Source organism: Bubalus bubalis, chromosome X, assembly GCF_019923935.1.
Source record: "Bubalus bubalis isolate 160015118507 breed Murrah chromosome X, NDDB_SH_1, whole genome shotgun sequence".
NCBI classification, from domain to species: Eukaryota; Metazoa; Chordata; class Mammalia; order Artiodactyla; family Bovidae; genus Bubalus; species Bubalus bubalis.
In genome coordinates, this window is record NC_059181.1 from 68,909,388 (window position 1) to 68,922,458 (window position 13,071).

A 13,071-nucleotide genomic window follows, 5' to 3' on the forward strand; every position below is an offset into this window, starting at 1 on the left:
ATCCACGAAGGGGTTAGCACAATTAACTATGTTTAAAATGTAAGCAAGGTAACATTGCTGAAAATGGCAGAGTAAGGTCCTCTGAAAATTCTTTACTCCATAAAATCAATGGAGAACACTAATTTTTAAAAAGTCAGAATCAGCTTTTTCAGAACTCTTGAAATTAATAAAAATTTTGAAGCAATTAGGAAAGTCAAGAGACTCGAGGAAAAAAACAGCTGAATCACAGTAAGAATAGTGTTTATTGTCATTAATTGCCATATTTCCCCCCTCTACTTCCACCTCTATAGTATTCTTGAACTCGAAGACATCTAACTTATGGTAAAAACTATCAGCCTGGTGGCCACTAGGGGTGGAAGAATGGGAAGCAAATTCTTTCAAAGCTTCCTCCCCAGATAGTTTTCACTATTTGACTTCTCTGGTGGTTTGCTGGTAGGCTTTCCTTGCTAAGTTGTCTTTATTTGACTTGACTCAGAGTTTGTCCAGTGGAAAAGACTTTTTCCCTCAGAGACATTTGTCAGAAACAGTCAAAGGCAATAATTTAACTTCACAGGTGCCTGAGATGGTGCATAACAAATTGCACAAATATTAGACTAACTAAAAATCTTAAAATGAATAGCTGTAAAATGAGATGTCCACAGGGGTTTTGAAAAGCTTTAAAGTATCCCCGAGGATTTGGAAACCACAAGCATGCATTGGGCTGTGTGCATTCACAGAATGGGGTGCATGCTCAGAAAAGACTCGAGAAGGTATTAACTTGATACTTATGACTTCTGTAAAGGCTCTGAGGAAGCAGAAATTGAAATAGGCCATAACACATATACCCAAATAACCTCCAGACAAAGGCTGAGAGATGTAACAGATCCAGGTGTTTGAAAATCTTTGTCCAATCATTAGCTGACCTATATATTAACAGAGCAGAGGCTTCAGTGAACACATGGCTAATGGTTTGTCAATTTTATTTATCCTTTCAAAGAACCAGCTCTTAGCTTTGTTGATTTTTGCTATGGTCTCTTTTGTTTCTTTTGCATTTTAGAAATTAGAATCCAACAACACATTAAAAAGATCATACACCATGACCAAGTGGGCTTTATCCCAGGGATGCAAGGATTCTTCAATATCCACAAATCAATAAATGTAATACACCACATTAACAAATTGAAAAATAAAAGCCATATGGTTATCTCAATAGATGCAGAGAAAGCCTTTGACAAATTTGAACATCCATTTATGATAAAAAAAAACAACTCTCCAGAAAGCAGGAATAGAAGGAATATACCTCAACATAATAAAAACTATATATGACAAACCCACAGCAAACATTATCCTCAATGGTGAAAAATGGAAAGCATTTCCCCTAAAGTCAGGAATAAGACAAGGGTGCCCACTTTCACCAATACTATTCAACATAGTTTTGGAAGTTTTGGACACAGCAATCAGAGCAGAAAAAGAAATAAAAGGAATCCAAATTGGAAAAGAAGAAGTAAAACTCTCACTGCAGATGACATATCCTCTACATAGAAAACCCTAAAGACTCTGCCAGAAAATTACTAGAACTAATCAATGACTATAGTAAAGTTGCAGGATATAAAATCAACACACAGAAATCCCTTGCATTCCTATACACTAATAATGAGAAAATAGAAAGAGAAATTAAGGAAACAATTCCATTTACCATTGCAACGAAAAGAATAAAATACTTAGGAGTATATCTACCTAAAGAAACTAAAGAACTATATATAGAAAACTATAAAACACTGGTGAAAGAAATCAAAGAGGACGCTAATAGATGGAGAAATATACCATGTTCATGGATCAGAAGAATCAATATAGTGAAAATGAGTATACTACCCAAAGCAATCTATAGATTCAATGCAATCCCTATCAAGCTACCAATGGTATTTGTCACAGAGCTAGAACAAATAATTTCACAATTTGTATGGAAATACAAAAAACCTCGAATAGCCAAAGCAATCTTGAGAAAGAAGAATGGAACTGGAGGAAGCAACCTGCCTGACTTCAGGCTCTACTATAAAGCTACAGTCATCAAGACAGCATGGTACTGGCACAAAGACAGAAATATAGATCAATGGAACAAAATAGAAAGCCCAGAGATAAATCCACGCACATATGGACACCTTATCTTTGACAAAGGAGGCAAGAATATACAATGGATTAAAGACAATTTCTTTAACAAGTAGTGCTCGGAAAACTGGTCAACCATTTGTAAAAGAATGAAACTAGAACACTTTCTAACACCATACACAAAAATAAACTCAAAATGGATTAAAGATCTAAACGTAAGACCAGAAACTATTAAACTCCTAGAGGAGAACATAGGCAAAACACTCTCCGACATAAATCACAGCAGGATCCTCTATGACCCACCTCCCAGAATATTGGAAATAAAAGCAAAAATAAACAAATGAGACCTAATTAAACTTAAAAGCTTCTGCACAACAAAGGAAACTATAAGGAAGGTGAAAAGACAGCCTTCAGAATGGGAGAAAATAATAGCAAATGAAGCAACTGACAAACAACTAATCTCAAAAATATACAAGCAACTCCTACAGCTCAATTCCAGAAAAATAAACGACCCAATCAAAAAACAGCCCAAAGAACTAAACAGACATTTCTCCAAAGAAGACATACAGATGGCTAACAAACACATGAAAAGATGCTCAACATCACTCATTATCAGAGAAATGCAAATCAAAACCACAATGAGGTACCATTTCATGCCAGTCAAAATGGCTGTGATCCAAAAGTCTACAAGCAATAAGTGCTGGAAAGGATGTGGAGAAAAGGGAACCCTCTTACATTGTTGGTAGGAATGCAAACTAGTACAGCCACTATGGAGAAGAGTGTGGAGATTCCTTAAAACCTGGAAATAGAACTGCCTTATGATCCAGCAATCCCACTGCTGGGCATACACACTGAGGAAACCAGGATTGAAAGAGACACTTGTACCCCAATGTTCATCGCAGGACTGTTTATAATAGCCAGGACATGGAAGCAACTTAGATGTCCATCAGCAGATGAATGGATAAGAGATGTGTGGTACATATACACAATGGAGTATTACTCAGGCATTAAAAAGAATACGTTTGAATCAGTTCTAATGAGGTGGATGAAACTGGAGCCTATTATACAGAATGAAGTAAGCCAGAAAGTAAAACACCAATACAGTATACTAATGCATATATATGGAATTTAGAAAGATGGTAACGATAACCCTGTATGTGAGACAGGAAAAGAGACACAGATATATAGAACAGTCTTTTGGACTCTGTGGGAGAATGAGAGGGTGGCATGATTTGGGAGAATGGCTTGAAACATGTATAATATCATATATGAAACGAATCTCCAGTCCAAGTTCGATGCATGATACTAGTGTCTTGGGGCTGGTGCACTGGAATGACCCAGAGGGATGGTAGGGGGAGGGAGGAGGGAGGGGTGTTCGGGATGGGGAACACATGTATACCTGTGGCAGGTTCATCTTGATGTATGGAAAAACCAATACAATATTGTAAAGTAATTAACCTCCAATTAAAATAAAAAATTTCTATTAAAAATTAAAAAAAGACATAGAATACAGACTTTACAAAATTAGTTTCAAAACATAAGTAAATAAACAACAAAAAATGAAAAAAACAATCAACTCTGGAGGAGAGAATGGAAAAAATGGGGGAAATAATAGAGTTTTATAGAAGCAAGGTTTTTGCATACTATCGAATTAAGTTGGTATCAATTTGAACTAGATTTTTATAATATATAAAATATCATTCCTAGGGTTATTGCTGAGACAAAAAATAGAAAAAATATAGTAAAAGAACAATAAGGGAATTAAACTAATACTGTAGAAAATATCTATTTAACACAAAAGAAAAATGGAATGGAGGAGCTGAGGGGAAAATAAAGCATATAAAGCTCAAAATTGCAGACATAAATCCTAGCTTATTAATAACAAAAGTAAATGTAAATACATTAAAATTGCAATTAAAATGCTGAGATAGGCAGAATGGATTAAAAATATCACCCAACTGTATGCTGTCAAAAGAAAAAAAAAATTCAGATTTAAATAATAAATATATTAAAAATAAAATGATGAAAAATATACTAAATAGTATATATTAAAATAATAACCAATTGTGAGCTGGAGTGGCTATACTGGTATCAGACAAAATACATTTCAAGACAAGAATTGTTATAAGAGACTAAAAAGGTACATTTCACAATGATAAAAAGTGAATCCATCAACAAGAAGTAAGAATTATAAGCATATATGAACCTAACAAAAAATCCTAAAAGAAAAATAAAGCAAATAAAACTGAAAGGAGAAATAGACAATTCAATAATAATAATTGAAGACTTCAGTACCTCACTTTTAATAATAGATCAAAGATGGCTCAGCAGTAAAGAATCCACATACAATGCAGGAGATGCAGAAGGTGCAGGTTTGATTCCTGGACCAGGAAGACCCCATGGAGAAGGGCATGGTGACCCACTTCAGCATTCTTGCTTGGAAAATTTCATGGACAGTGGAGCCTGGAGGGTTACAATCCATAGGGTCAGTAAAAGTTGGACCCTAATGAAGTGAATGAGCACACAAGCATAAAATGAGCACACAACTTGGCATAAAATCAACAACAACAAAAAAATAAGACTTGAATAACATTATAAATCAGCTAGTCTTAACAGATATATATCCAATAACAGCAAAATACAAATTCTTCTCAGGTGACAAGGAGCAGTCTCCAGAACAGATCATATGTTAAACCATGAAATGTCTCAATATATTTAAGAAGATTAAAATCACATAAAGTATATTTTCCAACCATATCGAATTAAATTAGGAAAAAAAAAAAAGAAATCAATCACAGGAGGAAATATGGGAAATTCACAGGTAAGTGAAAATTAAACAACAGACTCAAATAATCAATGGATCAAATAATAAATCACATGAAATTACAAACTACTTTGAGAAGAATAAAAATGAATAAACAACATACCAGAAATTATAGGATGCAGCAAAAGCAGCTCCTCAGAGGGACAATTTTAACTGTAAATGTCTACATTTAAAGAGAAGAAAAATTACCAGTCAATAACCTAAATTTCTACCTGAAGAAACTAGAAAAGTAAGAGCAGACTAAGCCCCAAACAAATATTAATTAACAAAATTAATGAGACTACAGTGGGAAAAATGAAATGGAGAACAGAAAAACAACAGAGAAAGTCAACAAAATCAAATATTGGTTCTCTGGAAAGACGAAATTTACAAACTATTGCCTATACTGGCATAGCAAAAAAAGAACGTAGGCTCAAATTACTAAAATCATGTGAAAGAGAGACCATTACTATTCAACTTATAGAAATAAAAAGAGTATAAGGGAATACTATGAACAGTTATTGGAGAAGGAAATGGCAACCCACTCCAGTATTCTTGCCTGGAGAATCCAAGGGATGGAGGAGCCTGGTGGGCTGCTGTCTATGGGGTCTCACATGGTTGGACACATCTGAAGTGACTTAGCAGCAGCAACAGCAGCAACATGAACAGTTACACACCAATAAATTATATTACAGACAAAATGGAAAAATTCCTAGAAAGACACAAAAACTACTGACTCTTAATCAAGAAGAAATAGAAAATCTGCCTAGACATATCACAAGTAAACAGATTCAATTAGTCAAAAGTAGACTTCCTACAAAGAAAAGCCCAAGACCAATTGACCTGTAAATTCTACCAAATTTTAAACAGTAATTAACTCCAATTCTTCATAAATCCTTCAAAAAATAGAAGAGTAAAGAATACTTTCCAATTCAGTCCATGAAACCAGTTAATGTATCCTGTTATCTAAATCTTACAATGACGTCACAAGAAACTATAATCCAATGTCCTTTGTGAATATACATGTAAAAATCCCCAACACAACACTAACAGATGGAATTCAACAACACATAAATAAGATCACACACTATAACCAAGTGAGATTAATTCTAGGAATGCGAAGTTGGTTCACCTTCTGAATATCAATCAATGTAGTACACCATACTCATAGAATAGACAGCAAAAACATCTTGATCATCTCACTAAATGTCAAAAAAATCACCTGAAAATAATCCAACACTCTTTTGTGATAAAATTTTTCAAGAACTTAAGAAGATAAGGCAACTCTCTCAACATGATAAAGGGCATCTATGTAAAATTCACAGATAACATCATATTTAATGATGAAAGACTGAATGTTTTTTTCCTAAGATGAGGAACAAGATAAAAATGTCTTTTGTCACCATTTCTATTTAACATTGCACTGGAAGTTCTTGCCAAGGTAATTAAGCAAGAAAAAAATTATGTCATCCAGACTGGAGAGGAAAAAATACAACTGTCTCTAGTTGCATGTGACATGATCTTTTATATAGAAAACCCTAAAGAATTGACTAAAAAAACTATTAAAGCTAATGAGTGAGTTGATAAAGGTTGCAGGATATAAGACTGATATGCAAAAATCAATTGTATGTATATAATTTTTCATTTTAGCAATGAACACTCCAAAAATAAAATTAAGGGAATAACCTCATCTATGATAGTATTTAAAAGAATAAAATACCTATGAATAAATTTAATGGAATAAGTGTAATGCATGTGCACCAAAACTACAAAATTACTAAACAAAATTAAAGAAGGCCTGAATAAATGAAAGCTATCCATGTTCAAAGATTTGGAAGACAATATTGTTAAGATGGTAATATTTCCAAAATTGATGTATAGGTTCATTTCAATCCTTATTAAGTTTCTAGCTGGCATCTTTGCAGAAATTAAAAAGCTGATTTAAAAACTTATATGGAAATGTAAGGGACCAAGAATAGCCAAAACCATCTTAAACAAGGAGAACAAAGATAAAAGAGTCAAACTTCCATATTCCAAAAATTATAAAGAAAGCTACTGCAAAGAAGACTATGTAGTATGGGCATAAGAGTAAACAAGATTAATGAAAACAAATTGAGAGTCAAGATAAATTCTTGCATTTATGGTCAATTAATATTCAATAAACAAGCTATGACAATTGAATGAAGGAAAGAACAGTCTTTTAAATTAATGGTAAAGGGTTAATTGGCTATTGAAATGCAAAGCACTCCTACTTCATACTGTATACAAAATTTAACTCAAAATGCATCAAAGATTTATATGTAAGAGCCAAATTTATAAAACTCTGAGAAAAAAACCTAGAGGCTCATCTTTGTGACTTTGTATTTAACAATGAATTCTTTGTGATGACGCCAAAAGCACAAACAACAGAAGGAATAATAAATAAACTTAACATTCAGTTCAATTCAGTTCAGTCGCTCAGTCTTGTCTGACTCTGCAACCCCATGAATCACAGCGTGCCAGGCCTCCCTGTTCATCACCAACTCCCAGAGTACATTCAAACTCATGTCCCTCGAGTTGGTGATGCCATCCAACAATCTCATCCTCTGACGTCCTCTTCTCCTCCTGCCCCCAATCCCTCCCAGCATCAGAGTCTTTTCAAATAAGTCAACTCTTCACATGAGGTGGCCAAAGTACTGGAGTTTCAGCTTTAGCATCATTCCTTCCAAAGAAATACCAGGGCTGATCTCCTTCCGAATGGACTGGTTGGATCTCCATGCAGTCCAAGGGACTCTCAAGAGTCTTCTCCAACACCATAGTTCAAAAGCATCAATTCTTCGGCGCTCAGCTTTCTTCACAGTCCAACTCTCACATCCATACATGACCACTGGAAAAACCATAGCCTTGACTAGACGGACCTTTGTTGGCAAAGTAATGTCTCTGCTTTTGAACATGCTATTTAGGTTGGTCATAACTTTCCTTCCAAGGAGTAAGCGTCTTTTAATTTCATGGCTGCAGTCACCATCTGCAGTGATTTTGGAGCCCAGAAAAATAAAGTCTGACACTGTTTCCACTGTTTCCCCATCTATTTCCCATGAAGTGATGGGACCGGATGCCATGATCTTCGTTTTCTGAGTGTTGAGCTTTAAGCCAACTTTTTCACTCTCCTCTTTCACTTTCATCAAGAGGCTCTTTAATTCCTCTTCACTTTCTGCCATAAGGGTGGTGTCATCTGCATATCTGAGGTTATTGATATTTCTCCCAGCAATCTTGATTCCAGCTTGTGCTTCTTCCAGCCCAGCGTTTCTCATGATGTACTCGCATATAAGTTAAATAAGCAGGGTGACAATATACAGCCTTGACGGACTCCTTTCCCTATTTGGAACCAGTCTGTTGTTCCATGGCCAGTTCTAACTGTTGCTTCCTCACCTGCATACAGGTTTCTCAAGAGGCAGATCAGGTGGTCTGGTATTCCCATCTCTTTCAGAATTTTCCACAGTTTATTGTGATCCACACAGTCAAAGGCTTTGGCATATAGATGTTTTCCTGGAACTTTCTTGCTTTTTTGATGGTTAGTGAGTTTCTTTTTGGATTGATGTAAATGTTCTGCATTTAGGTAGTGGTAATAGTTGCTTAGTATTATGAATATACTAAAAATAACTGAACTGTATAATTTAAAATGAATTTTATGGTGTACAAATTATGTCTCAATTATAAAATAGAAAAATATGAACATTTAGCACATTATCTCAAGAACAATTAAAGCAATCACAAATTACATTGAAATTTAGCTTTCTGGAAGTCCTAAATGTTTGTTATTTTGTATTAATTTATGCTATAGTTTCATTATGGTTCATTTTTCAAAAAATAATTCATTATTTTACTAATCATATTTTAAAAATTTAATAATAATTTCCATGTAATGTGTAAATAATTTCATAGATAGTGATATAGACATAACAATTTGACCCTCTAAAGTTTGTACCATCAAAGATAAAATTTTTATGTTTATTATTAACTTTGTATATTTTCATAGTGTAGTTTAAATAGGAAGTACCCTTCAAAAACATTTGCATTTTTACCAGTTTTAGAATTCCTGGTTGTTTTCATAAAGGTAATTTGTTTAAGATATTAAAAGTTATGTATTTCAATTTTAATTTTCTTATTTTACAATTTTTAGAGTGTACTTTCATTAGGATATACCTTTCTACAAAAACCAATCATAACTTTTAGTGCTTACTTCTTTTTTTATAACTTTCAATATGCAATTTAAATGTTTGTATATATGTCAGTGCTACTTTCTCAATTCACCTCACCCTCTCATTCCTCCATGTCCATAAGTCCATCCTCTACCTCTGTGTCTTTATTCCTGCCCTGCAAATAAGTTCATCAATACCATTTTTTCTAGATTCCATGTATATGTGTTAATATATGATATTTATTTTTCTCTTTCTGACTTCTTTAACTCTGTATGACAGGCTCCAGTTTCATCCACATCACTACAAGTGGGTAAAGCTATTATATTCCAAAGAAAACAATAACTGTAAAAATATTTGTTATTAATATAATTTCTCTAATATAACTTCATTATGTGTACTTCAAGGAAAGGCATTCCAGTGTTTACTGGCATTGGAATTCCTAATGATTATAACATAATTATCAAAGTTTAAGATGTAAACAATAATATATTCAGTTGTTACACTAGTCCTCCAAAAGTTGTCACTACCCAGGTAAATTTTATTATTCCTTATTTAATTTAGATTTAATTTTCAATACAAGCTAGACAAATGTTTTCTTGGCTTTATCATTCCTATTCATTTTAGTATATTTCTGAGAAATAAATGCTTTGTCCCAGAAATTTTACTGCTAAGGGTTTATCATAAAAATAAGTTCACCCACATGTACAAACATAACAAGGATACACAAGGATAGGTTTTGAGCATTCATTGCAATGCCATTTCTAAGAGCCAAAAAAAAGAAAAAAAAATCAAATAACACCAGAAAAATAAAACAAAATTAAATGAATACATAGCTCCAAGAAAGGGAAATTGTTTAAATGATATGTTTTTATGTAGCCATATTAAAAATACATCATTTTTACATATGTGTATAATATCAAATAAAATATGGCAAATTTAAGTGATAAAAGCAACATAAACTGGTGTACCTTATTTTCCTTAAACAATATTATGTATACATTTTATATATTAAAACTGCATGATTCAAAGTAAATATCCATGAGTTCATACTGATTTAAGTAAATAACTGATCTAACTCTGTACTGATTTAAGTAAATAATTGTATAAATACATACATATATACATACATAAATACATAATGAGAAAGAGGAGACAGGTTTTCCTTATGGAAAAATTCCAATTAACAAGTGTAGAAGGAAAGAGAAAAAATAATTTCCATTAAGCAATCACCATAATAATTCACAATTACTGCAGACAGTATCCCCCAATGGATGCCAAAGTTAGCAGGCAAAATTTGGAGTCTCCCCCTAAATATCTGTGAATAACAAAGGATGAAATAGTAACTTTACAGTGAAGAAACCCAGAAGATAATACCTTAACCATATGATGAGAGTTAAAGAAAGTGAAAGTGAAGTCACTCAGTCATGTCCGACTCTTTGTGACCCCATGGACTGTAGCCTATCAGGCTCCTCCGTCTATGGGATTTTCCAGGCAAGAGTGCTGGAGTGGATTGCCATTTCCTTCTCCAGGGGATCTTCCCGACCCAGGAAATGAACCCCAGTCTCCCACATTACAGGCAGAATTGATGCTTTTGAACTGTGGTGTTGGAGAAAACTCTTGAGAGTCCTTTGGACTGCAAGGAGATCCAACCAGTCCATCCTAAAGGAAATCAATCCTGAATATTCATTGGAAGGACTGATGCTGAAGGAGAAGGGGACCACAGAGGATGAGATGGTTGGATGGCATCATTGACTCAATGGACCTGAGTTTGAGTAAACTCTGGGAGTTGATGCTGCACAGGGAGGCCTGGTGTGCTACAGTCCATGTAGTCACAAGGAGTCAGACACGACTGAGCGACTGAAGTGAACTGCACTGAGGATCTGATTGCAGAACTTCCATGGGACTGGAGGAAACAGAGACTCCACTGTTGGAAGGAAACACACAAACTCTTGTGTGCACCAGGACCCAGGGAAAAGAAACAGACTCCATGGGAGACTGAATCAAGCCTATCTGCTAGTATTATTTAAGAGTCTCCTGCAGAGGTGAGGGATGTTTGTTGCTTACCACAGGGATGAGGGAACTCTCAGCAGCAGTTCTGGGAAGTATCCACTGGTGTGAGCCCCCTTGGAAGTTACCATTAGCCCTATCATACAGCCTGTAGATTCCAAGTCTTGGTTTCCTCAGGCTAAACAACTAGCAGGAAGAGATCAAAGACCCACCGGTCAGCAAAAAGATTAAAGTTTTACTCATTATGGTCCTGCCCACCAGGGCAAGACCCAATTCTACCCACCACCAGTACCTCTCATCAGGAAGCTTACACAACCCCTTAGACAACATCATCCACCAGAGAGTAAGAAAGAAGAACTACATTCTTGGAGATTCCAGAATGAAAATCACAATCACAGAAAATTAATCACAATAAAAAGGCAGAAAATTATGTCTCAGATGAAGGAACAAGATAAAAACCCAGAAAAACAGCCAAATGACCTGGGGATAGGCAACTTTCCAGGAAAAAAAAAAAAACAACTCAGAATAAAAATAGCGAAGATGATCCAGTATCTCATGAAAAGAATTAAAGCAAAGGTTGAGAAGAGGCAAGAAATGTTTAACAAAGACCTAGAAGATTTAAAGAACAAAGAGAGATGAACAGTATAATAACTGAAGTGAAAAATGCACTAGAAGGAATCAATAGTGGAAAACCTGGACAGAAGAATGGATACATGATCTGGAAAACAAAGTAGTGGGCATCACTGCCATGGAACAGAATAAGGAAAAAAGAATGAAAAGAAATGAAGAGAGCTTAGGAGACCTCTGGGACAGCATTAAATGTACCAACATTCACATTATAGGGTGGTCTCAGAAGGAGAAAGAATCCTAAAATATTTGAAGAGATAATAGCTGAAAACTTCTCTAATATGGGAAAGGAAGCAGTCAACCACATCCAGGAGGTGCAGAGAGCCCCAGACAAGATAAACCGAGCAGGAAAACTCCAAGATGTATAGAAATCAAATTGACAAAAATTAAAGACAGATTAAATATTGAAAGCGACAAGAGAAAAATGACAAATACAATGTAAGGGAACTTTCATAAGTTTATCAGCTGATTTCTCAGCAGAAACTGTACAAGCCAGAACTGAGTGGCACAACATATTTATAGTGATGAAAGGGAAGAACCTACAGCTGAGAATACTTTACCCAGTGAGGCTCTCATTCACATTTGATTGAGAAATCAAAAACTTTACTGAATAGCTAAAGCTAAGAGTGAATGTCAACATTCTAGGAATCAGTGAACTCAAATGGACTGGAATGGGTGAATTTAACTCAGATGGCCATTATATCTACTACTTCAGACAGGAATCCCTCAGAAGAAATGGAGTAGCCATCATGATCAACAAAGGAGTCCATAATGCAATCAGATCAGATCAGTCACTCAGTTGTGTCCGACTCTTTGCCACCCCATGAATCACAGCACAGCAGGCCGGCCTGTCCATCACCAACTCCCGGAGTTCACACAGACTCACGTCCATCGAGTCAGTGATGCCATCCAGCCATCTCATCCTCTGTCGTCCTCTTCTCCTCCTGCCCCCAATCCCTCTCAGCATCAGAGACTTTTCCAATGAGTCAACTCTTCACATGAGGTGGCCAAAGTACTGGAGTTTCAGCTTTAGCATCAGTCCTTCCAAGGAAATCCCAGAGTTGATCCCCTTTAGAATGGACTGGTTGGATCTCCTTGAAGTTCTAGGGACTCTCAAGAGACTTCTCCAACACCACAGTCCAAAAGCATCAATTCTTCGGCGCTCAGCCTTCTTGACAGTCCAACTCTCACATCCATATATGACCACAGGAAAAACCATAGCCTTGACTAGACGAACCTTTGTTGGCAAAGTAATGTCTCTGCTTTTGAACATGCTATTTATGTTGGTCATAACTTTCCTTCCAAGGAGTAAGTGTGTTTTAATTTCATGGCTGCAGTCACCATCTGCAGTGATTTTGGAGCCCAGAAAAA

At 35.3% G+C, this 13,071-nt stretch overlaps 1 pseudogene; it reads right to left on the bottom strand.

Annotated features, from left to right (window-relative positions):
* LOC112582027 overlaps window positions 1-13,071 on the bottom strand; it is a 49,361-nt pseudogene that overhangs the window by 10,839 nt on the left and 25,451 nt on the right.